The sequence below is a fragment of the Prionailurus bengalensis genome, chromosome B1, assembly GCF_016509475.1.
Source record: "Prionailurus bengalensis isolate Pbe53 chromosome B1, Fcat_Pben_1.1_paternal_pri, whole genome shotgun sequence".
In the NCBI taxonomy this organism is placed as follows: Eukaryota; Metazoa; Chordata; class Mammalia; order Carnivora; family Felidae; genus Prionailurus; species Prionailurus bengalensis.
In genome coordinates this window covers 157,712,196-157,739,606 of record NC_057344.1, presented here as the reverse complement: position 1 = coordinate 157,739,606, position 27,411 = coordinate 157,712,196, and the positions used below count along the sequence as shown (strand labels likewise).

Here is a 27,411-nt window from a genome sequence, read left to right as displayed (position 1 = left end):
AATAATTTGTGGCATGGAGAAACCAGAAAAAAAAAGGAAAATAAAACTGATGTCACCATTAAGTACTTGGGTAAACTGTGTATTTTTTACTTCAGCAAATCCATCAATTGCAAGACACATCATTAATTCACGTGTCCCTAAGAAAGAAAAACATTACCAGTTAAACTACGGCATGCTACCTATGCTAGAACTGATGCTAATTTTAGAGATATCGTAATGTTAAATGTATGTACCTAGAACAAATGTAGAAATCAGTCATTTAATTTCAACAAAAATATCATATGGAATGAATTTTTAGTTCCATTCCTCAAATGGGGAAAATTAGTACAGAACTCTAAGGAACAACCATAAGAGGACACAACTCACATATAGCAGAGAGTTCAGAATCAAATTTGTCTAGCTTTATGGACCATCTTCTCCCTACAGATTTCCACTTCTTATGAATTAATTGTAACTTGTAATGTAATATAATGATGATGTCCTATTACTGTTTCACTTCTAGAATTGGCTCTCATGACTCTTATTTAATAGCCTGTTTGCCATAATAGATGGAGACCCTGGTGTAACCAAATAATAGATTTTAACATATCCTTAACTCATGATTACTAAGAAAAAGATACTGATTCTCTACTCCTAAATCTCAATAAATGTTTTTGGAATGTTCCACCTCATGATATTTATGGCAAATATAGTACTTTGTACTCAATAGCCTTACAATGTTTTGATCATTTGGATAAACTGTCAAAGCACCTGTGGGATTGAGCAAAGTTGTTTTAACCAATAAACCACATAATCCAGTGTAATATGACTTTGGCTATAGCTATCCATGTAATGAGCTTCAGGGAATTGATGAATCAGTGAATTAGTCTTTAAGTCATTAAAGCCTCATAAATACTTAGTATCTTATACACTTAAACAGGTAATAATATTAATATATGCAAGCATTTATTGAATGCATATTCTAAACCAAGAACTTATTTAAGTGACTTTTTGTCACTATTTCATTTACATCTCACAAAAACATGAGGAAATCATTGTTACTATGCCCCCATTATTTAGATGAGAATCTAAAGGGTCAACAAATAATTCATTTACACAGTTAAAACTGGAACACAGAAAATATAGCAGTTTCACATTTGAAGACTTTAACCTACCTATGTATATGTCTTTCCAAAGAGGAAGGAGAAATGGGCTGGAATTCTAGAAACCTGCACTGAATTTCAGGTAACAAACTGAGTTCTGGAGCTTAATCAAATCACTTTTCCTGACTCAGAGTGACCTTTTTGAAAGATATGCCTTTCTCTGATTATTCAAACTTCACTATACCTTAAAATGGGTTTTCCTTTGCCTGTATGTCGTCCTCCCTGCCCAATCCAAACTTGTTGGTCTGAATTTTCCTACTGACTCTGCATGAACACGCTTCTTTAGTTCCAAGGTCTCAAATCCTAATCTTCATGGAGAGTGTGATGTTCTTACTATTATCGTCCCACAGCACCCTGTACATACAGCATTTAGTGCATTGTTAATTCAAGATATTCCCCCAAAGTCTCTGAACTTCTTTAAATGTTATCTCATTCCCAATACATAAACAGAGAGCATAGCCTCACATACACAAAGCATTTAGCAAATGAATGCTAAATGGAAGAAAGAAGAAATGGATAAATGGACATCAATTTCCTCATTTATAAAATAAAGAATTTTGTTTAGTTGAATGTCAGATTCTTCCTAGCCCTAAAGCTAATCACTTCTGCCTCTATTGATATATTAAAGCATTTAATCAATACTTACTATTGATCTTCTTAACCTCAATCTCCATTACACACTTTTGTTGCTTTCTTACTTGACCAAACTGGCAGAGATTATGACTGTACCAAAAGATGTACTGCTTTTCATTTATCAGATTCTCTTGCAAAAAAATTGGGCCCTATGACTAACACCTCACCAAGAAAACTTTGGAGAAAGGATTATATTACTTTCAGGCCTGGCCCTTAAAACATCCTGAAGGGCCTAGCAGATCTCTTTGGTTCTCCAGTCACCCTGAAGTAGGGAATCACTGAGAGTATGGCTTGGAGACCCTAAGGAGCAATGGAGTAACAAAATGAAAAACCACTGGCTTTCTAAATCACTGCTTATGTAGGAATGACCCAGGAAAGCCACATGACTTGTGTCAGGCTGTGTAATTAGCATCTCTTCCTTCTTTTTTTTACCCTTTATTTATGTTTGTTTTAGTCTAAAAAGAAGAAAGTATGTAGAATTGATTCATGGTATCTTCATCTGAATTTTTCCCGTAAGACTTTCTGAGTTACAAATCTGGAGAGTCTTAGACATAGCAGAGCCATTGTTAATGGAAGAGTAGAAACAGGAGTTTCAGACTGACAATAGATCCTTCAATAATCAACTAAGGCCCAACATATATACCAGGCACTTGGTAGGCATGACAACTGAGCAAAAAATTAGCATTTAGGGTCTTTATGTCTCAATGGGTGGTAAATAAATGTATATCTACACACACTCCTTTTCTTTCCCTGCAGTTTCAGGTTTGCTTTGTTTTGAATGGATGATATAACGCTGAGAAGAGAATATGTAGTACATGAAGAGACCACACTTATAATTTATTATCCCTAAGAGAAAATATCCTACAAAGCTTGGCATATTTTATTTTACAGCTTAAGATTTGACTTCCTAAACTCTAATAAGAAATCCCTCCAGGAGAGAGAAAAAAAAATGTATGGTTTATTATTATAATTTCCCAAAAGAATCTTTAAAACCAGGGTTACTTTAGGTGAAGCATATTTTAAATCATTTGCTAAAATATTTAATGTTGACTCCTAAATATCTAAAATATTTCATTGAACTGGCTTTACAAGAATGTTCCTTTCAATGTTTCCTTTCAGATAGGATTATAACAAAAGAAGAAAGTTGTGCCATACTTATTTAATTCTTTAGTAATCTCAATAAGTAATATTATTAACATCTAATTTCTGATCTCAAATTTATTTATTCCCTTATCTTCTTCCTGATATTTCACAGGCCTCTTGATTTGTCTGTTACAGTGTATAGAGTCAGAAAATAAGGAAGAAAGAACCAGAGAGAAAGGGAGAGAGAGAAAGGAAGGGAGGAAAGAAGGAAGGATGGAGGAAGGTAGACATGTGTCTTGTGTTCAGGAAAGGTTTGGAAAGCCATTTTTCCATTCAGAAAAAGCAAATGAGAGAGGAAAACCCACAGGTTTAATACAGTGGTTAAATTTGAAAACATGCAAAATATTGGGAGAAATTAAAAATGACAGAAAGCTGGACATACACTGCATCATGGGACATTTTGCCTTGGTCATAGAGATCACTGTCTGAACACAAACTGAATCAGTTACACATTTAAAACATTAAATTCAGCAAAGGAATAATAAGTGAAACAAAGCTCAAAAAGAAAAAATAAATATTACCTAAGTAAGAATGAAAAAACCTAAGTAATATTACCCTAAGAATGAAAAAACCTGAAAGCAATACTATTGTACTTTGTGTTTATTCCTTTTGTTTAAAAAATTGCAACCACTGATCATGCTGTCCAATCTTTGGAAACTAGGAAAAATTAGATTAATAAACCTTGAAAACAATTATTGGTAGTGTAAATGGCCTGTCCCCAAAAAGCCATTTAAGTAACTTCCCTAATTATTAAGATCTTATTTATTTTAAGATTGTTTATTTATTTTGAGAGAGAGAGAGAGCATGAGAGAGGAAGGGGCAGAGAGAGAGAGAGAGAGAGAGAGAGAGACTCAAGCAGGTTCAGTGCTGTCAGCTCAGAGCCCATCAGGGGGCTTGATGCCATGAACCGTGAGATCATGACCCTAGCAAAATCAATAGTTAGACGCATAACTGACTGACCCACCCAGTAGCCCCAAGATCTTCTTCTAATGAATAGTAGACACAAATGTCTGTGCTCAAATAAGAAACCCACCCCCAATTTTTTCCAAATCATTTAGTGGCATTTAGTTATACTTTTTAAAAATATGATTGTGAGTGCACACAACTCTGCTAATTAGTGCCCGTATTTGGACTGAAGCATAGTTCTGAAGCTCAATCTCAGCACCGTCACTGCTCTTCTCACTCTACTGCTCTGACCCTTGGGATGTATACCTTTCCCTGAAGGAGAAGCATTTTGAGTTGCCTAACATCTAAAAAACACTTTAAAAAAATCCTGTTTTGGGCTAAATTGTGTCTCCTCAAAGCTCACGTGTTGAATTAAGGCCTAACATCTAGTACCTCAGAATGTTAACTATGTTTGGAGATAAGGTCTTTAAAGACATGATTAAAATAAAATGACATTATGTTTTCCTTTGTTTTGCAGTGGGCCTTAATCCAGTATGACTGGTATCTGTATAAGAAGAAGCAATCTGGGCACGCACACAGAGACACTAGACATGCGCACACAGGGATGCCCGTGTCAAGCCACAGCATGAAGGTGGCCATTTGCAAGCCAAGAAGGGAAGCCCCAGAAGAAACCAACTCTGCCAGTCCCTTGATCTTGGACCTCCAGGCTTCAGAACTGTGAAAAATGAAATCTTTGTTTTTTAAGTCCCCCTAGCTGTGGTGTTTTGTTATGGAAGCCTGAGCAGGCTAATACACATCCTAAGATTTCTGTCCTAATAGTTACTAAATGTTGTGGGGAAACGTACACAATTTTATCTCATTTGCCTGGAAGGACTGATGTGAACATTTCTGAAATCCTGATTATTAAAAACTTAGGGAACATTTATGAGATAACGATTATTTAAAAATTAGAGGTTAATATTAGAATATTAATAGCTATAAACACATATTTTCTAAGTGTTCACATTTTAATTGATCCATTATATAGTTTTCAAATTAAGAGAGTACAGCAGATTAGAACACTGTTTAAATATACCATTGTTCTTCTCACCTTTATAGAAGTGTGCTTCCTTGCCCTGTTATGTTGGTTTGGCCATATGGCTGGCATTAGCCAGGGGATACTAACAAATGTAATTCAAATTAATGTTCAAACTATGTTTGTGCAGTGGGGCCCTTGTGACTCTGTCCTGGCCCTGGGAAAACTTTCCCTTCAACTTGGGGCTCAAAATGTCCTCCCACAGAGCAGACCTGAGGCTAACACAGAGGGAGGAGCCAAGGCCAGTTGCCCCCCAGGTTAAGCAAGGCCCCCAGGTAAGTCTAGCCAAGATGACCTGATGCACAGGTGAACTGCAGATGTATGAAAGAGAACAAATGACAGCTATTTTAAGTCACTCAGTTTGGAGGTGTTCTGCCATGTAGCTATTGAGCCATAATTGACTGATGCATAAAGCATGATTGCAATCAATAAAATAAAGCAAGTTGATTACAATGTAGGCAGAACTTTTCAAAAATTTTCAATAGAGTATTTAGGAAATCAGTATTCTTGTTGAAAATTGAAAATATTATTGTTTATTTTCAATACCAGAAGTAGAAGCTAATGCTGACATTCTACCATTTCTTGAGCACTTATTATGTTCTAGGCACAGTGATGACCTCTGATTATTTTATTTCATCTCAGTAATGACCCCAAGGTTAAGTATAATGATTACCATATTTTACAGATATTTAGTGATTTTCACAGTATCATACAGTTAATAGGTTGTGGAGTTGGAATTTGAATCCAGACAATCAGCTTCTAATGCCTGGGCTATTTATTTATTTATTTATTTGGCCCTAGTAAAACGAAGCCTCAAACAACTGATTTAAGACATAGAATTGTTCCTCTCAATGGAAATTTTTAGTAAAAGGTTAAAGATGTAATCAATTTGAAGAGAAACCAGAATATATTGAGCTCTTAATTTTTATAGCATATCCAGATATCACAAATTCTCTATTATTTCATGATTATTTTATAAACTTAATTGCAACTATAATAAATAGTATTTTGTATACAAATATGTCTTCTCCAGGGGTGTCTGGATGGCTCAGTTGGTTGAGCTTCTGACTCTTGATTTTAGGTCAGGTCAGGCTCCCAGGGTCATGAGATCAAGCCCCAGTGGGCTCAGCATGGATCCTGCTTGATATTCTCTCTCTCTTTTTGCCCCTCTTCCCCATTGATGTTCTCTCACTTTCTAGTACAACAACAAAGATGTCTTCTGCACACTATATATACTAAAGATTATGCTTTCATTATATATCCTACCATATATGAAGAATCTTACCTATTTAAAAACCTCTTTTGTTCTATGCCTAAGTCTGTTATACATAAATATCCATATTAATTTATGTCTAAATAAGTTGTATGTGTGTGTGTGTGTGTGTGTGTGTGTGTATGGATAGACAGATAGATAGATAGATAGATAGATAGATGTGGATTCTTAGTTTCTTATCATTAAACACAGCTTCTTTCACTTTGACATAATAGGAAACAGAACTGATGGGGAATTGCCAGGCTAAACAGCTACACTAAAGCCAATTGACCTAGCCAGAGCTTTGTTTTAATGATAATATCAAGCTGATGGGAATTGAGTAAAAATATCACTTCTCTGTAACCTTCTCCATAACTCGTAGGTGACCTATTCAAGAGTTATTATGGGACAAAGAAAGATGAAAGGCATGCATGTTAATGGAAATTATCAGAACACTGAAGTTACTCTTGGAAAAAAAGTGGGTGATTAAAGAACTTTTATAACATTTGAGAATGTCTTTGTAACTAGGTCGAAGAGAATCCAGAATCCTCTCAGGTCATTAGAAAGCATGGGGAAGCTCTAAAATATAACGGTCCTTTTGGATTAGTCCTCTATAAATTCTCCCCACTGCCCATTCCTATCGCTTGCCACCTCCAAATGTCCAGGTCCCCGTAAAGAAAGTGAATTGGTAGAGTATACCCCAGCATACACAGAGATCTTAAAATATGAACATGAGGAAGAAGTTCTCATACAGAATGCTAACAAAACGTTAGCCAATTACAAGGCATGCCTGAAATTAAAGTTGATGCTAAAAGCAGCCAAATCAAATTAGTTTATCCTAACAGACCAGACCTGTACATTCAAAGTGAAAGAACTTCGTTTATTTTTATTGATCAGTAGTGTTCACCAGAATCTGAAATCAAATATCGGCTTGGCCTGAATATAAAGGCACTAGCTAGTGAATGATTTGAATGTTTCTCATTTCTCTCTATCATTTAACTTGCATTATACACATTCATGTTCTTATCCATGATATTGCTCAAAAGGATATTAATTTTTTCACAGTTGTATTTTTCCAGCCCTGCAACATTATGGCCTCTCAGCAGCTATTGATTTACAGAAATATTTGGATAAACTAGATGGTTTTATGCTGTTTCCATACCTCCTTACAAAACATGGTCTAGCATCTCTTTGAATTAAATCATTTTAGCCATGGTTTTTTGAGTTCTAGTTAGAGACATTCCATACAAATACTAAGCCTCGTCATTTACTTTAATATTGGTCAGCTGGCTGTTTTCCCAGATCATTTAGAATTCTTATAGTATTAAATTTAAAAGACTATTGATTTTAAACTTCTATAGATCAGGTGACTTTTCAACTCCGTGATTCTAAAACAGTCAATACATATAGTATATTACTAAGGAACTTCTAAGGCTAAAAATAATATGCAACATTAAATAGGATTAATTGATATGAAATTTGGTAAGGTTTTTTATTTGATTATAATGGAGTAAATATCAAGTGCATTATATGTTATTTTAATTGTGTAGTTATTATCACATTGTTAAATGATCTACCCTTTTACTTTCTCATTTTACTCCCTTGAAATAATTATATATTAAACTACTCTACACTATGGCATTTTGGATTATGTAAAAGAAAAAAGAAACAACATTCATCCTTACCCCATATGTAAAGGAACTAAGATCCTACTCAGGTATTTGGAATCTCTCCAAAACATACAGCTCTTCATTAGACTCAAAATAGTTAAAACATATGTAAAAGGTGCATTATCTTCTGATCATTGAACAGTCCCTCACGCTGGCAGAAACTGCCTCTGTGGATCTTGAGTCAACAGCTATAGGTGTGTGTCACAGAGTTCAAGAGGCCATTCTTCCCTTATTTTCAGGTAAACTCTAGCACATTCATGCATATTCATAGGATGTAATGCACTTCTCATTCACTTACTATTTTTGGTCTCTGAGACTTTTCTTTTAATATATAAAAGGAACAGCATGACCCTGTCTTAAAAATTGAAATATTCACTGATCTATGGTTATTCCTGTAATATCACAAGTGTTGGTGAATAATTCAAATTAAATAGTTTCCTATATATTCCATTTTAAAAGGGACTTCATTTACTTTCTTTCAATGGTTTCCTCCTGTGCTGTTCTCACCCTGCATTATTCATATGCAACCTCACAAATTGCTATGAGTTCGAGCAGTGCTGATATAAATCATAAGGCTATTTTCTCTGGAGGACTTCAGCCTTAAGCTCTACAACTTGTTTTAAAATGAAAACTGTGTTCAATTAAGGTGATTTGTTTGCTTCAAAAAATTAACTATCTTATATTGCCATTTGCAAGAGAGAAGACTGAAGTTACATTTCTGGGTTTGAATAATTTTAGAAGTAATTTACTTTCTCTCTCTGGCTGTATCTTTGCATCTAGTTTATCCTGTCCATTTATTTGTGTCTAGGTCATATTCTTCAGGATATAAATATAGCTATCAAAGATTCCTTTCCCAACTGTTTTGCATTTTGACTTTTGACTAGTTGCTCTGTAAACAGACTAAAATAATGTGTTCTTCTCTGCCGTCAGGTCCTTCACTGAAGGAGAGGAACAGAGAGAGAGAGGAAACAAATGGAAATGCAAGGAAACTGAGAAATTAGATTCAGGGTGGAGTACTGCTATCAAAGTAGTATTTTAAGAGTGACATCACTAAAAATGGTGGAGTAGGGAATCTCATCCACCTCTCCCCAATGCAACTAATAAGATGAAAGGCAACATGTGGAGTGGGAGATAATACTTGGAAATCATGTATCTAATAAGATGTTAATATCCAAGTTGTAAGGAACTCCTACAACCAAATAGCAAACAAACCACTATGATTACAAAATGGGTAGAGGACCTGAATATACATTTTTCCAAAAAAGACATACAAATGGCCAACAGATGCATGAAAAAGTATTCAACATTACTTAATCATCAGGGGAATGTAAGCCAAAAACACAATGAGGTATCATCTCACACCTGTTAGAATGGTTCTCATCCAAAAGACAAAAGATAACAAGTACTGGCAAAGATGTGGAGAGAAGGCAACACTTGAGCACCCTTGGTGGGGATGTAAATTGGTGTAGCCACCATGGAAATCAGAATTCAGATTCCTCAAAAATTTAAAAATCAGTAGCTGCACTTGTCATGCAAATTGGTAGAACTAGAAAAAGCAATTTGGACCTTATTCTCAAAGAAATGTGTTTATGAGTCTCCATTCATCTGGCACCTTTTTCAATGACCAGTACAAAACATTTGTTTCACCTGACTTGAAGCACTTCCAGGACAGGGATGACTTCCCCAGTGGCTTTTGCCAGAAGCGTTTAATGAAACACATATTGGTTACAGCAGACTGGGGCAAAGAATAACACTTGGAATAAGCTTAGGTTACACGTGAGACTCAATCTTAACTAATGGGTCAAAGGAGAAATCACAAGGGAGATAAGAAAATTCATTAAGACCAATAAAAACGAAAATACAGCACACAGAATTTTGGGATACAGTGAAAGCAGTGTTCATTTGGGGATGTAAAGCTATAAACATTTATACTGGAAAAAAAAATAGAAAAGGATTTCAAATCAATAGCCTAACTGTACAGTTTAGGAACTATAAAGAGAAAGACAAGGTAAATCCAAAGCTAGCAAAAGAATGAAGTCTGACCCCTACCTCATATCACATACCAAAATTATTTTAAAATGGATCCAAGACATAACTATGAGAGCTAAAACTATACAATCTTTAGGAGAAAATACACAAGTATACCTTCATGATCTAGAATTTAGTAAAGTGTTCTTATATGAGACCAAAATCACAAGCAGAAAAAGAGAAATAAAAACAAGACAATGAAATTATTATTGAAAACAAAACTGCTCTTCAAATGACACTAAAGACAGTGAAAAGACAACCCAATGAGTGGGAGAAAATGTTAGCAAATCATTAATCTAATAAAGGTCTAATATCCAAACCATATAAAGAAGTCTTACAACTCAATAACAAAAAAAATGTCCCATGTGGGTAAATGACTTGAGTAGACAATACCCCAAAGAAGATCTACAAATTGCCAATAAGCACATGAAAGATGTTCACAGCTTAGTCATTAAGGAAAAGCAAATCAAAACCTCAGTGAGATACCAATGTCAAGGATGGCTATAATTTTTTTAAAGGAACATAAATACCGGTCAGGATGTGGAGAAACTGTAACTTTTCTACATTGCTTTTGAGTATGTAAAATAGTATAGCCATTATGGACAGCAGTTTGGCATTTATTTTCTTAAGTTAAACATAGAATTACCATATGACCCAATAATTCCACTCCTAAGTTTACATTCAAGGAATTGAAAACAAATGTTAAAATAAATACTTATACACAAATGTTTATAACAGCACTATTTGCAATAGCCAAAAAGTGGAAACAACCCAAATATCATTGACAGATGAATGGGTGGAAAAAATGTTGTAAATCCATACGATGGAATATTCTCGAGCCATATAATAGAAAGAAGTACAGATACATGCTGCAATGTCAATGAACTTTGAAAACATTAAAGTCAGTGAAAGAAATCAGACCTAAAAGTTCACATATTGTATAGTTTCATTTATATTAAGTATTCTGAGTAGGTAAATTGATAGAGATAGAAAGCTGATTAGTGTTTGCTAATGGCTGGGAGGGGTGCAGGGGTAGGGGAAGGAAGGAGGAATAATAAGTCTGCTTAATTGGTATGGGGTTTCTTTGCGGGGTGAGAAAAATATCCTGGAACTATATAAAAGTGGTGGTTGCAAACATAGTGAATGCATGCAACGACTCTGAATCATGTACTTTAAAATGCTTAATGGTTGGTCAGTTGGTTAAGCGTCTGACTCTTGGTTTCTGCTCAAGTCGTGATCTCAAGGTTTCATGAGTTCCAGCCCCACGTTGGGCTCTGAGCTGACAGCATGGAGCCTGCTTGGGATTCTCTCATTCTCCTTCTCTTGCAGGCCCTCCCCCAGTCATGCTGTCTCTGTCTCTCTCAAAATAAGTAAATAAATTTATTTTAAAAATGTTTAATGGTTAATTTTATGTTGTATTAATTTTATTAAACAAAAGGCAAATAAATAGAAGCAACATTTTATCAATACCAAGTTAAAGATTGGTCCAAGAAGGTCTAGAACTAGTTTGGTGAGTTCAAATTGTTAATTTAAGGCTGAGAAAATTTGAACAATCACTCTTTACTGATTTATTATATAAGGCTAGAGGCAGAAAAAGACGATAAAATTAGACATGAAGAGAAGGCTCATTTTTCCATTGAGAACTTTAAGCAGAATGCTTAGGAAATGTTTACTTGGATTCTGGAAAAAATAAAAATAAAACAAAATAAATAAAATAAAATAATAAAATAAAATATAAAACAAACAAAATAAAATATTGATCTAAACTCACACACACACACACACACACACACAAATCCAATAGTCTAGTGAATTGTTATATTTTTTTCAGACAATTTGAAAAGTGGTAGTTATAACACAATCATTAGAAATCCAATCATGTAAACCTATAGTTAAATAAATTACATTAAGATATTAAATACTCAAAACTCCTCACTTCTGTATTTTTAATATATTTTATTACTATCTATGTTCTCAAGATTACACCTATTTTACAAGAATGGTTTAAATGTTGTATGATGCTGTGTTACTACTCATGTTTTCCCAGTTCTGCATGAAGGATGTCTCTTTGGCCATGGTAGAAGTATTTAAACCATGGAAATAAGCTAATGTCATAAATTTTAAAATTCAGTTTAACGTTTTGTTGTTCAGACCAAGAAATGATGAAATATATTAACAAACATAAGCTAAACTTAAAAATATGTTGTTTAAGGGCCCCTGGGTGACTCAGTTAAGCGTCTGACTTGGGTATGGGTCATGATCTCATGGTTTGATTTGTGAGTTTGAGCCCTTCATCTCATTGAGCTCTCTACTGTCAGCACAGAGCTCACTTCAGATTCTCTGTCTCCCTCTCTCTGCCCCTCTACCAGACTCTCTCTTTCTCTCTCAAATATAAATAAAAACATAAAAAAATGTATGTTGTTTGTAGTTATTACTTTGTGAATAGCCAAAAAAAAGAACACCCAAGAAGTATATTTCCAGTATAATTCCAACTAAACTAAGCACTCACTGCAGTAGCAAATGAGGGAAGTTCCAACATATGCCTTTGTTGTTTTCCTCTTGTCATTTTTGCTTATGTAAACACAAATATCAACAAACATTCATGTCAGAACTAAACTTACTCATCATATGCAGCCACAGGCCAGCTGTGGATAGAAGATTATTGCAAAGAATCAACAAAAGTGTTCTACGGTACTTTTTATTTTTTAAATGTTTACTTATTTTTGAGAGAGACAGAGTGCGAATGGTGGAGGGGCAGAGAGACAGGGAGACACAGAATCTGAAGCAGCTCCAGACTCTGAGCTGTCAGCACAGAGCCTGATGCAGAGCTTGAACTCAAGAACCGTGAGATTATGACCTGAGCCAAAAGTCCAAGGCTTAACCAACTGAGTCACCCAGGCACTCTTCTATGACACTGTTATATGTATCTCCATTGGCTATGTGAAATTACAAGAGTGTTACATATTTTAGTTTTATTTGTAAACTTAGTTTCACATAGTCTTGATATTAGTAAAATTTATATGCACTGTTTTCCCTTGAGGAGCCACTTGTGAAGCATTTACCAGCAAAACACTTTCTTAATTTAGAATGCTTTAACTTTCATCTTAGAACTAGTTCCTATGGGGAGTTAAGAGCTGAGAACTCTCAGTGTTCCCTGGAGATTTCCTCTGCTAAGCTAGAGGCTAAAACTTTCCTTATGTGGGAATCCTTAGGAAGCTTCTCATTTGAGTTTGCTTCTGTACCTAACACTTGACCCAATTCTCTGACCCAGGAGACTCTACTTCATAGAGAACTCATATTATCTAATTTGAGGGCAAAATAGCTATATACGTCTTTTGGAATCCTTTTGCACATGAGATTTATTTCCCCCCATTTAATTACTCAAGCATTTATATCAGTTTGGACTCATGGATATTTATTTTAAATTTTAAGTTATGATTTAATACTGCTTTATTCACTTTGATGCTCAGATTGATCCAGCTTTGGCACGGGGGCTCTTGCAGTTGCCTTTTGCTTCCCTTGGATATACCCACATCAGCGTAGTGGGGTTTTTGTTGTTGTTGAGTATTATCCTGCTTTGTGGCAGTATAAGATACTCCAAGGTCATCGTGTGTATTTTCTGCTTTAGTCCTAAAACCAGTCATTTTCCCAAAGGGCCCTGCTCCCTCTCATTGAAGACTGATATCAGAAATGAAGTGCTGGGCTCTAGGTGTGTTTGTTGCTACTGCAGTGCTGTGGCATCCAGGCCCTTTCAGGTGACAGAACAAGGAAATATATGTGCATGTACTTCCCTGTGTGCGTGCACACATGTACAAATATTTCGATATATAACCATCTGTATCTTTATTAGATTAAACATGGCTTCCCTTGGATACCGCCAACTCTATTTCATCATGCTAGCATCCTCTCTTTCCTTATCTGCAAACTCCGCATCCAACAGTGAGAAACCTGATTCCCACCATCTGCCATTCATGTCTTACTTGTTCAACTTCAGGACACATGTATCCAGTATATGGAAATAGCAGTATCAGAACCAATACGCCATAGGAAATCGCTTTATCAGCTAGATAAAAAAAAAAAAAATCACTCATTTCTAAAGTTATCTAGTGTAGCACCCCTGTCCCCACCCTCTTCAGTGTGGCTCAGCATTTAAAATAGATTGCTATCCCCTTCTTCATGCCAAACAGGGATACCCCAAATCTGAATTTATTATTTTTTTAAATTTCTATACATTAAGGTTCACTATGCTCTAAACTTCTGTAAGTTTTAACAAATAGAGTGTCACTTACTGACTATTACGGTATCATTCAGAATAATTTTATTACCCTAAAGGTTCTGTGCACCACATATTTAACCCTTACCTATTTCCACTGTCAACCGCTAACGTGTTCACCATCTCTGTAGTTTTGCCATTATCAGAATGTCCATATAAATGGGATCAAACAGTATATAGTCATGTCAGATTGGTTTATTTTATTTATAAATATACATTTAAGATGCATCTATGTCTCCTGTAGCTTAAAAGCTCATTTGTATTTATTAAGGAATAATATTCTATTGTACAGATATACCACAGATGTTCTTATCCATCTACTTACTGAAGGGCTTATTGATTGCTCCAATTTGGGGTAACTATGAATAAAGCTGAAAATGACATTCATGTGAAGGTTTTCGTGTGTACATACATTTTTAAATGGTTAAATATATAGGAAAGCAATTAATTTTAGTTTTGTAAGAAACTGCTAATGTCTTTCAAAATGGCTTTACTATTTAGAACTACCACAATCAATGGATAAGGATTTCTGTCACTCTGAATTCTCACCAGAAATTGGTATTATCCATTTGTTCAGTATTAGCCATTTTATTAGTATGTCACATTGCTTTGATTTGTAAGTCTCTAATTATAAATGATGTTGGATATCTTTTTATAGGCTTATTTTCTATTTGTATATCTTCTTTGGTAATATGTTCAGATATTTTTGTACATTTTTCTAATTGTGCTCTTCTGCATCATTGAGTAATAAAAGTTCTTCATATATCGTGGATGTAAGTATTAACTGTGTGCTTTTCAAATATTTTCTCCCATTTTATGGCTTAACTTTTGTTTATCTAAACCATGTCTTTCACATAGAACTTTTAAATTTTAATGAGTACAACGTTTTTTGGATAGTGCTTTAGTATTGTAGCTAAAAGTATGTTACAAAACCACAAGATTACCTATAGATGAACAAAGATAAGAATTATAGTATATTTCTCATCAGAAATTATACAGGCAAGAAGAAAGTAGAGTGAAATATTAAAAGTGCTGAAAAACACTACTGACCTAGAATCCTATTTACAATGGGATTTTTCTTTAACACTGAAGGAGAAATATTTTCTCAGAGAAATAAAAGCTGAATTACACTTCACCAGTAGATGTTCCCTGCAATCAGTGATAAAATATGTTTTAAAGAAGAAGTTATATAAATCAGAAACTTTATTTATATTAAGAAAGGAATAATATTAGAGAAGAAATAAAAGTAAATGAAATGAAAGTAAAATAAAGTCTATTTTGTCTGTTGGTAATTTACCTAAAATACAAAGGTTTATTTAAGGTAATAATAATAACAATGTGTTAGGTTATGATAGCATATGGACAAGTGACATAAATGATGTGATTGTCATAATGGATGGGAGGGAAGAATCGGGAATGCTTTGTTAGAAGTCACCTGCACTCAAGTGAAGCAGTATAGTGCTTTTGAAGGTAAATTTAGATTACTTAAAAAAATATATTTTAAACTCCAGAGCAACTATTAACTTGTTTTAAAAGAACAATTTATATCTAAGTAGGGGAGAAAATTAAACATAATATCCTCGCAATAGGCTGAATTATGCACCATCGCCCAAATTTATATGTTGAAGTCTACACCACAGTAACTCAAAATGTGACTGCATTTGGAGAAAGGGCCTTTAAAGAGATGAATAAGTTAAAATGACACTGTTAGGATAGGCTCTTTTCCAATATGAATGGTGTCCTTATAAGAAAAAAGAATTTGGACACAAAGACACCAGGGATGCATGTGCACAGAAGAAAGAACATGAGAACACAGCAAAAAGTGGTTTTAAAAAGGAGAGAGGCCTCTCCTTTAAAAAGGAGAGACTAAACCAACCCTACCCATATCTTGATCTTGACTTTCTAGCCTCTAGAACTGTGAGAAAACAAATCTGTTGCTTAAGCCACCCAGTTTGTGGTATTTTATTATGGTAGTCCAAGCAAGTTAGTACAACACTCAATTAAAACTAGAGAAGAGAAAGAAATAAACAAAAGAAATGGTCTACATATACCAAATAAAGACAAACTGTCACAGTGGATTAAAAAATAAAAAAAAGACTTAACCGGGTGTTGTCTAAAAGCAATCACTTTAATTATCAAGATACAGATGGAATGAAAGAAAAGAGATAAAAGAAGGTATATCATGCTAACATTAATCAAAAATGACTTACAGTAAGTTATATTTGTTTCAAACAAAGCAGACTTCAGAAAAAAAAATTTTCAGGAACAAATGTGGGTTTTAAAAAAATCAATTCTTCAAAGCGTGACAATCCTAAATGTGTATGCACCTAACAACACTGTCCAAATCTATGAGGTGAAACTGATAGAACTTCAAGGAGAAATATATGAATCCATTATTATAAATGAGACTTCTGCCCCCTTCTTTCAGTAATTGATAGATCAAGTAGGAAGAATATCAATAAGGATAAAGTTGACTTGAACATCACTATCAATCACCATGACCTATTTATTCCACATTTCTTCCCAAAGTTTGGACTTCCTTTTTAAAATACACATTTTCATGTATCAGAAGACTTATGTACCCTAATTTCATTAATATATTACTTATTTGTACTTCCAGATTGTCTATTAAGCTGATGAGATGATTTATAATTTCTTCTGAAATCATTCTTCACAGACTACCTTGATATCCTGTTCTAATTTCATTTTATTGCTTTCTAGCTCTTGTATTTTTACCTTTACTATTCCTGGTTTATTTTACAAGAAGGTGTATCTGATTAATTTATGTTTGAAAGAATACATAGAAAATGTAGTAGTAAATTGCAGTAAAACTTGCGAGTCAGAAATTTTGCAATTAAAGTTTGATTGGTTGTACATTCTAGGTTCAGAATCACTCAGCAGAACTTGATTAACATTGCTTTATGGCCTTCTAGCATCTGTGTTGATGGTATCTGAGTCATATTAGCTTCCCTTTTATCTCTATTAATTTTTAAGACTTTTTTTGATTTTTATAACATTAAGTGGCTAGTTTAATATGAGTTTTTACAACATTCATTGCTTAGTATTTCACAGAAGATTTTGAAGAAAAAAAGCAAAGATTTTATTCCAGCCAGGGGATTTTTTTTATCTGGTTCTCCTTACCATGAGCTTGATTCAGTCCTCTTTGAACTCCTATTACATGTATATATGACCTTGTTCATCTTATCCTTACATATATTAAAGGATAAAAGTTTGGAGTGTTTGTTTTCCTCTCCAGTTGTGCAGTTCTAGATATCTTTCCTGCATTTGGATACTCTAAAAAATATCAGGATATGTCAACCTGAAGTCATCTCTTCAAGGAGTTGTAAGGTAGTAATTCAGGGTTGGCTATCATAGCTGTGAAGGTAATTATTAATTCCTGGGTGAAGCTTAGTATTCAACTGTCTTTCCTCCTCTTCTTTAACTTCCCCTTTCTCTCTTTCCATTTCCTTCTTCTTTCCACCTTGTTTCTTAATATTTTCCTTGCTGTCACCATTCTTGTTTAAGAGAGCTATTAAACAAGTGCTCCAGTGCCCACCTTGAATCAGAGACCCTGATTTTAAGCAGTGCATTTGGGGCCCCTTATGAGAGAATTTTAAGGTATTTTGCGTATCTACTTCACATTTTTGTTGAAGTTCTCTTGGGCCAATCCTCTAGATTCTCAGAATGAATCAATATGTTCTACTATAGTGTCTAGGCACATGATTGATCATGACAATATAAAACCAGCAATTGTCAGGGCGCCTGAGTGGCTCAGTTGGTTAAGCATCCGATTTCAGATCAGGTCATGATCTTGCAGTCCATGACCATGAGCCCCATGTCAGGGGCTGGCTGGCGGTCATCTCAGAGCCTGGAGCCTCCTTCAAATTCTGTGTCTCCCTCTCTGTCTGCCTCTCCCCCATTCATACTCTGTCTCTGTCTCTGTCTCTCTTTAAAATACATAAACATTAAAAAAAATTAAAACCAGCTATTGTGCTGTGCACAGCATGCAAGGTCTCATAATGTTAGCACTATAACATACCAATTGTATTCTGTAGGGTAGTGGTTGTTTTTGTCAATTAATGTTGTACGTCTTCCTTTTCATGATATTCACTAGGATTAACATTTATGATCTCTATATCCTACCATAAAAATCAACTTATATTTTACATGATGCAATTCAGATAAATAGGCAATAGTTTTTTGTTTGTTTTGCTTTGTTTTGTTTTTGTTTTGTTTTGTTTTTCAGAAGGTAAGTAAGAAAACTGGTCTACCAAAGATGAATACAAAATTCATGTCCTACCAATGACAGTACTCTACTTCCCCTTCATATCTAAGTCATTACAATGAAGCCAAAATACATTCAAGACCACTAGTGGGAAGGGTTAATTAGTCAACCTAAATAAACTATTAGTTTATCTTTTTTTTTAATGAATAAATGAAGAAATTATATGTCTCCCCCCCAACCCCAGGTTTTACTATCCTTCTTTCTAAATGATGGATGAAAGTAGCATTGAATAAAATAATGAAATTAGAAGGCAAAAACAAGATAATGCATTGGGATTTTCACCAGTTTTTAACACCATGTTTTTAAGTGTTGAGTGAAAGAATGGTTAAATGAAAAATGAGTTAATAAGTTAGGGGTAAATACACAATTATACAATTGCAGGAAATGCCAGCAGTCCTGGGTCTTAAGGAGGACATAGAAGTTAAAACAATTTGCTTGTATAAATAAATAACCATCATTAAAACATCCCAACAATGAAAAAACCATTACTTCAAATTAAGGATATGTAAATTATATATTTAATGCTGTGAGAGTATGAAAGAAAATTTTATGATTGCAACAGCATTTGCCTAAATGATATAAAAATGTTATATTTCATCACACCTGAATCTAACGAGTTGTATCTGATAGAGTAAACTCTGAGTTAACTCAGTATATAATACTGTTACTGGACATATCTGGAGACATTTTCCTGATCAATAAATAATGGAGTTTATTTTAATCAAATAAACACAGACCTGTGCACCCATTTTATCCTATCTTAATGTGAGTTTCCAATCCTTAATTAGCATTACAACTTGACTATAGTGTCCTTTTCTAGCACTTAAGAAAAAAAAACTGCCTTTTCCTATCAATAAACTCTCAAAGAATTGCTTCACTCAAGATGAGTTATTAAACTTTGTATTTTTTCCTTGTGCTTTCTTTTTATTCTTTGACATCAGAAGTAATAGGAATACTTGAGTGTCTTACTTGATATAAGCCACATTTTTAACTCCACTGCTCCATTTGTTTTTTAAGAATTTATGTAGTAACTCAAGTCCTTGATTTTTTTTTTTTGAGAGTCAGAGAGAGAGAAAGCGTGAGCTGGGGAGATGGGCAGAGGGAGAGGCAGGTGAGGGAGAGAGAAAGCAAGCGAGTGAGCGAGAGAGAGAGACAGAGAGAGAGGATCCTAACCAGGCTCCATGCTCAGCATACAGCAGGATGCAGGACTTGATCTCAACACCCTGGGATCATGACCTGAGCTGAAATCAACAGTCAGATACTCAACCAATGGAGCCACCCAGGAGCCAGGAGCCCCAGGTCGTCGATTATTTTTTTTTATCATTGAAATATATTTTCAAGGTTGTGACGTATGTTTTTGTCAGTTCTTACTCTATTTGTGTGTGTGTACAGTGACAGCCCGTTGTAGTAGATTGGTGTAAAATTCTAAATAGTAGACCAAGGCTTTTGACTGATTTCTAAGGAATGAATGGAATATAACATAGTTTATGACCTCCGTGTCTGAAGCCAAACTGACAGCTTCTGAATCCCAGTTCTGACACTTTCCATATAAGCAGGCAAGTTATTTAAACTCTGTTTCAGTCAACTGATATAGCTATTATAAGAATGAAATAGGTTAATAGATGTTAAGCCTAATAATCATGCGGAGCACATAGTAAGCACTTAACAAAAGAGCTAGCTGTTGTTATTATCTTCTTGTATTAATGCAGCTTAATATATTCCCCAGTGCTTATCACATTGCCTATTGGATAAGATTGGCTTCTTTTCATGAACTGTTAAGGTTCCAGAACAATAAGAAACGTAGACAGAGCATAGTACTTGGCACATCCTTAAGCATGTAGTACATATTTGAGGAAACAAAAAATATAAGATTAACCTGAAGAAATTTGCAATTGTTCAGTGTTAGAATAATCTAGAGATGATGGAAATGCGATGTCCCTTTCAAAGACTGAGGTCCTAAAGTGCATCTCAAAGAATATTCTGTTCATAAATCCATTGTCAGCTAGTTTCTGTTACAAGGTGACTGATAGTGGTGTTAGGTTGTGATATGATGGATGATATAATTTACTTTAAGCAACAACTACTTGGAGTATGGAAAATTAACACCCAAAATATATACCACATTATGCTTACCAGAATTATATAAGGAAATATAACTTTATATTTATTGTAAGTAAAATAGAAACTAACAAATTCACTTTCAAATTTGTATAAACCCCCTAATATAGAGCAAGGCAAAGAATGAAACCAAAATAAATGTAAATGATATACTAAACATATATTAATTTTTAGGTTTTTTTTTTTGTAGATTTTGACAAGGTTAGAAGCTCCATTATAACTCCTATTTCAGAACAAAAGTGATAAAAATTTCATTGTGGAAATGTAGAAATGACTTTACTGCCTGAGAAACCTCCATCCTAAGCAAGGCACCTGTAATGCACATGGCCCCATACTTTCTTGTTTTCATAACAACTGTCCCTTCTCTATTTAAAACTAAGCTATCCTTTCTGGAATTCTCTTTCTGTTTTGGATCAACCACTTTTTTGAACTAATCTCCTCATTTGTCTCCTTCTCTAGTGGTGGCATATGATGAGTCTGTGTCTACCCCAGCTGTTTCTAATTTAATGACTGGTTGTCTTTGGGAAATGACTTGGCAACTTCACTCTTTTGTTTAAATGGAGTCAGAATGTTTTACTATGTAATCACTATATGTTAAACAAAGTTTCTTCATCCTCCATTCTGTGGATAAGACAAACACATGTTTTCACAGTTGGATAATAAGAGAGAAGAAAGCAATGCAATTTAAAACTCTGTGTCTATTCTTGTGAAACAAGAGAGTAGGTTTTACAATTCATAAAAAAAATACACACACTGGAAACATAAAGAGGAGATTTTTCCTTCTATAAATATTTTTTTTAGTTTTATCTATAATGACTCTAATAAATAATATCAAATATCAAATGTTAAAAAAAAAGTGTGCTATAATGATGGATGACTTTTTTCCCTTTTAAAAAAAACATATTCTAGAGCCAATGAATAAACTAGAGTTAGATTTTATTTAATGAAGGAGTTGAGGCCTTCTCAGTATTTATTCCTAAAATTACCATGGACTGTAGAACTAGCATCTGTTTTGTAAGAAGATTTAAGCCATGGATCCACTTAAATATGACATATATTACCAAAGTCAGGATTTTGATTTCCAACCATAAATTGAAATGCTACCTTTTTTCGTCTTACCTTCATCTTCTGAACTCCCCCATTTTGCACTGCTTCTTTCCCTTTAGGCACATGACTGATGCACACATACAAACTGCAAGGATGACTCTCTTTATCCTACACAGCTATAGGGAATATTTAACCTGTGAATGCATTTCTAAAAGCATTGTAGAGAAAGGATTGAGTGGAATTGACTCTAGTAAGTAGGTCTCACCTGAGAAGCTATATCTTTCTTTTCTGTTTTTTTGTTTCCTGTCTTCAGGGAGTGTATCCTTTAATAAAGGATGCTAAGAAAACAATACATAGTTAGGATAAGGGTAAAATGGAAGATAGAGAAGGAATAATAAATGGGGCTTAGGAGAGAAGTCAGAGAAAGTTTCCCTGAAGAGGTAGTACTTTAGCTTAATATTTTCTTCCAAGGGGAATTAGATGAACAGAAGGAAGAAAGTATCTAAACTGAAACAACATCATAAATAAGCAGAAAATATGGTATTTGTTCTATTATCCTTTTTAAAATTTTTAAGTTTATTTAAGAGAGAGAGAGAGAGAGAGAGCATACACAAGGACAAGGGGTGGAGAATCAGAGAGCAAAGGAGAGAATCCCAAGCAGGCTCCACACTGTCAGTACAGAGCCTGATGCAGGACTTGATCCCATGAATCCACAAGACCATGACCTGAGCAGAAATCAGGAGTCAGACACCTAACCTACTGAGCCACTAAGGCACCCCATTTATTGTGTTATTCTTGTAGTTGACGTGGGAATTTTCTTCTTTATGAAATAATTTTATCTAATAAATGCAAAACGAATTTTTAAAATTTCACCATTTTGTAATCACTAATGGAATAATGGATCTGGCATTAATAGCTGCACAACTCATTAGGTCAAACACTGTAAGAACAATCAAGCTGACCATACTCAAACACGCTGGTCAGACATCAATAAGAGGAGACCACCAGACGTGTTGTGTCTCCCAATGTGTTTCCAAAACACAGTATCACCTATCACAAATTCTTAAAAAAAAATCTAGAAGACACTTTATCCAATGAAGCTCTAGATGTTATATTAATACAATTTTATAACAGATACAAAGATGCTGATGACCAACAGATTTGAATTCCATTTCACCACTTTTATGTATGTACTTGAAAAAAATGTCTTTTTGTTTTGTACTTTTTTGCTTACCTTTTTGTGCTTTAGTTTTCTTGTGTGTAAAATGGAATAGCAATAACAACTCAAATGTACAGTGCCTTCTAGGTTGCTCATGAAAAGTCAAGTAAATGTCTTACCAAAACTATTCTCCAAAAGTAAACCTCATGATCAATAATTATTATTGCTATTGGATTATCATTATTAAAAATCAGCTAACCTCAGAGAATTTAGAGTCTAATTGGAGAAAGAGGACTACACTGACAATTGTAATAGAACAGGAAGTCTCCTCTGAGAACAATAAAAGAACAAAAGATAAATATACAGTGTATTTTCATTATCCTTCTCTGAATCCCCAGTTATGAGCTTGAAGATAAACAAAATTCACTACAGCATGAGAATAATCACTAAGGAACTGACAGTTTATGAAATTATTCTCTAGAAAATACCTCCCTCTTTCCCTTGCCAGCCACTTAACATTACTGAGTATCACTGCTCCTCTCCTCAAATTCTTTATCAATAACTCTGTTCACTTATTACAGTGTTCTGTAAACATTAGTCCATGCAATGCAAATGCAATGCAAATTAATTAGAAAGTGAAAGTGCATATCCTGCAAGAATTACATTTTCATTATGTCAATAAAATTATGTTTGTGGACTATTCCAGTCACGTATAAAGCCACTGCCAAGTAAAAGGTAGCGCAGTTAACAAATGAAGAAGGAAATATTGATAAAGCTGTATGTTATTTTTTAAGAATGTTTTAGAAATCAAGATTTAAGGTAGCTCTTTGGGGAAACCAATGAAAACTTCCTATGTTTTAGTTAAAAAGACATTCTTTATTATCCTTTCGTAAAACTGAAATCATGATGAAGGATATAATTTCACACTATTACAAGATGTTATTAGAAAAATTCTATGCACAAAAAGTAACACTTTTAAAGTGCATTTAAGAATCAGAATACAGTTGCCCTATATGCAGTCTTGTTAAAATAAACAAGGAGTAAGCTGTGTTTTCATTTCTTAGTTATTGTAATGCAAATTCTCTATTAGCCACCCCCACCATCCCACTCCACCACTGCCACTACTGACACTATTCCTTATACAGTTTGATTCCAGTTTTAAATGAATTTACTTTAAGTGTCTTTTCCCTGTACTAAGCATCCTTTGATAATAAGGAGCTCCTGCATGTGTTTATATTTCAGATACTATAATAGACACAGCATCACTTAAGAAGAAAGTTGACTCAGATTTGGAAGACATATACAGCTTCCCAGAGAATATTTGGGTGCTACGCTAAGGAACTTAATGTTTAGGAAGCCATGCAAATGTATGAGCATGGGCACTGCATAATCAGATTTATGTCATAGAAAGAACAGTAACATAAGACCCTGTCTATGGCTGCTTCTCAGCTCACCCCTAGTTATTGATCCAGTAAACAAATTAAATTAGGTTTAATGGACAGTACCTTGTCTCAGTTTCACTATACCACTTGCTTTATATCCTAGGGTCATTTTTTTTAATGTTTATTTATTTTTGAGAGACACAGAGAGAGAAAGACAGAGTGTGAGCAGGGGAGGGGCAGAGAGACAGGGAGACACAGAATCTGAAACAGGATCCAGGCTCTGAGCTGTCAGCGCAGAGCCCGATGCAGGGCTTGAACACACGAACCATGAGATCATGACCTGAGCCAAAGTTGGATGCTTAATGAACTGAGCCACCCACATGCCCCAATCCTAGGCTCTTTCTGAAGCCATGTCTTTGGACATCTGACATACCACTCAGTACTCTTGCATGCATACACCTGGAAATTTAAGAGAATAAATACTCCATGCAGTAACACTTGGCCAGAGGATAAGGACCAGTGGATAGACACTGTCTTTCTATATCCCTAGCAGATAATTCTGAGGCCCTCAGGGGATCCCATGGTGGTGACCAGCTGGGTAACTCACCTGTGCATTTGTTTTTCCCCTCCCCTTTTCATTCTTTTTACTTGAGATCATGCCACCAAATCAACTTCTTTTATCTGAGATCCTATACCTGAAGGGAACACATGGAGAGGGATAGGTCTTATCTTATAGAATTCTAATAGAAGAGAGAAATAAAGGTAAATGGTGATTTTCATAATCCAAGAACAAATGATACAAGCCTGAACAAAGGCCGTAGAGCACCGATGGAAAGATGGAGTGAATTTTAAGAGGTGTTAAGGAGACAGAATCTGGGCAACTTATTAACTGATTAGATTTAAGGAGCAAGGAGAAGTATGGAATCTAAGTGGTCTTAAAGAACGTGGGGCTGTTGAGGTACATTATGAAAAATAGTAAAGAGTACTCTGGGGAAAAGACAATGAATTAAATCTGAACAAGTTAACTTTGTGGTCACTGTGTGTTATCTATGCAAAAACATATGGACAGTAATTGGATATGAAAGTTTGGAACTCAACAAATTTCTGGATTAGAGATTTATTCAGGACACCAACATACACAGTAGTTGGACCCACTTGTGCATTAGGTATTCCATAAAATATATAGACTAAGGTGAGCACAGAGTTGAAGAATGAAATCTGGGTGATGAAACCAGGATAGAAGAGGAAGAGGAGTTGAACATTAGAATGGGAGGATACTACTAGGAGTTAGATTCTTCGTCAACCAAACCAAGTATCAAAAAAAAAAAAAAAGCTGAAAAATAGTTTACAAACCTAAAGCAAAATTATTTCAAATATGAGTCAAGAAAACTAAGTTTGTATTCATATAATAGATGATTAAAATAGATCCTCCTGACAAAATATATTTTTGTTTTTGTGAGTGAATCGTATTTGAGTAGTTTAGATAAAACATATTGTTATACTTTTTCAGCAACAGTGATGGTGAAATACTTTATTTGATGATATAGTCATTGATATGGGTTTATCATATACCTGTGGAGTTTTTTTGGAAGGTCTTGTTGAGAATAAAGGTGAATTATGTAGTTATGATCATGAGAAAGCTACAGAATAAAAATTATGATTATAATCACCGATGCAACCAACCTTCATCAGTGACATGTTTGATTCCCATTTGCAGTGCACTAGAACAAGTATTTTAATTAATCTTGAAGCAATACAATGGAAAAACCAATCTTTGCTATTATGCAACAGTTGTTCTGCAAGAAAATTAACATTACAAAAGGAGATTGTATAATTGGACTGTATAATTTCATTTTAATCTTGATAACTGTTTAGGCATAATTTTTAAAGTATAAATACTGCATTGTTTTATAATTCCAAACTTATCATGCATAGCTATTGAATGTTTTGATAGCACAAATTTGGGAAAGGTATCACTGAGGTACAGAAAGAAGAGCAAAATAAGTAAAGGTTTTGATCATGATATATTGCCTTTTGTGAATAATTTGTTTTTGTCCAATATCAAAAGTGTGCCAAAGCTTTAATGGTAATGCTGTTTCTTTTTAATGTGTTATTTTATATTATCAGTAATAGACTAATTGTTAAAATCCATTTTATATATATTTAGGTTTCGTAGTTTGGGTCATAGCCAGGAACGTATTTATCATCCACAAAAATATTTTTTTTTTTAATTCAGAGTTTTCAGTATTTAAATGATGAAGGGGCCAATTCTCTACTTTGGAAAAAATGTGGAGTTAAACACTAAAATTTGTGTCACTTCAACAACTTATTAAGAGTTTCTAATTACTTAAAAATATAGCTCAACTGCTGTCTTTAGCATGTACTAACAAGTTCCAAATTTATTCTATATACTCAACTTCATCAATAATATCTAAAGTATTATTTAGTGTTTTATATTTTATAAATTTAAAATCATTGGTTTATATTAATATGAACTGTCAATAATCTCATAAAGTGTGACTCAGTTTTGAAAATCTGAACAATAAAACTTCCCTACCTCCTAGAGAGGAAATGAATCTTACCCATTTCTATGTCTCTGGCAATAGCCAGCATAGTGCTTTGAGCACAGTGACTATCTTGAAATTTTCTACTGAATATATGGAGATAAATCTGAAGTGAGAGAAATAAGACTGTGTAACAGTACTAAGCATCAACACTAAATATTCAATGAAAAACACGCCATACAGCCTGGTAAGATATTTTACAAGGTTGTGCTGACTTTAATTTTACTCTTTGTGTAGACAAAGTCAACAGTGGGAAATTTCATAAAGCACTACATAGGCCTTTAATTCCTTTGTGTTCTGAATTTTCATCCAAGTGATTTGCTCTAGGATGTTCATGATGACGGTACCTTCAGTGTCTCACTAACAGTGTTCTTTATGGAGAGTACCCCCATTCTCTGGGTTGTCTTCTGACTCTAGAGTAAAAACCGCCTTAGTTTATGTTGATTTTACTTAGGGATTTGAATTTTTTCGATAACGTTAACCTAGTAAACTAATATATGCTAAGGGTAAATGTAATTTTCTCTAACCAGGAACAGATATTTTAACAGGTGCATTCTAGAGCCAATAACATAATCCAAAAAGTGTTTTTGATGGTGCTAATTTTCAGAATTCATATTCTAATAATGGGGAAATCCCTGGAAAGGAAAAGCCTAAGTAATAAATGATGGCTGTCTTTAAATATTAAATGAATCTTTGATAGTAGAAAATGGATAGATCTGTTTTGAATTGCGACA

The 27,411-nt window shown here is 34.3% G+C and overlaps 1 non-coding gene across 1 annotated transcript; it reads right to left on the bottom strand.

Moving 5' to 3' along the window:
- Nucleotides 1-5,692: 5,692 nt before the first annotated feature.
- Nucleotides 5,693-5,808, bottom strand: LOC122479181. Its single transcript, XR_006296249.1, has one exon. It is a non-coding gene; the product is annotated as a U5 spliceosomal RNA (small nuclear RNA).
- Between the last annotated feature and the right edge of the window lie 21,603 nt (nt 5,809-27,411).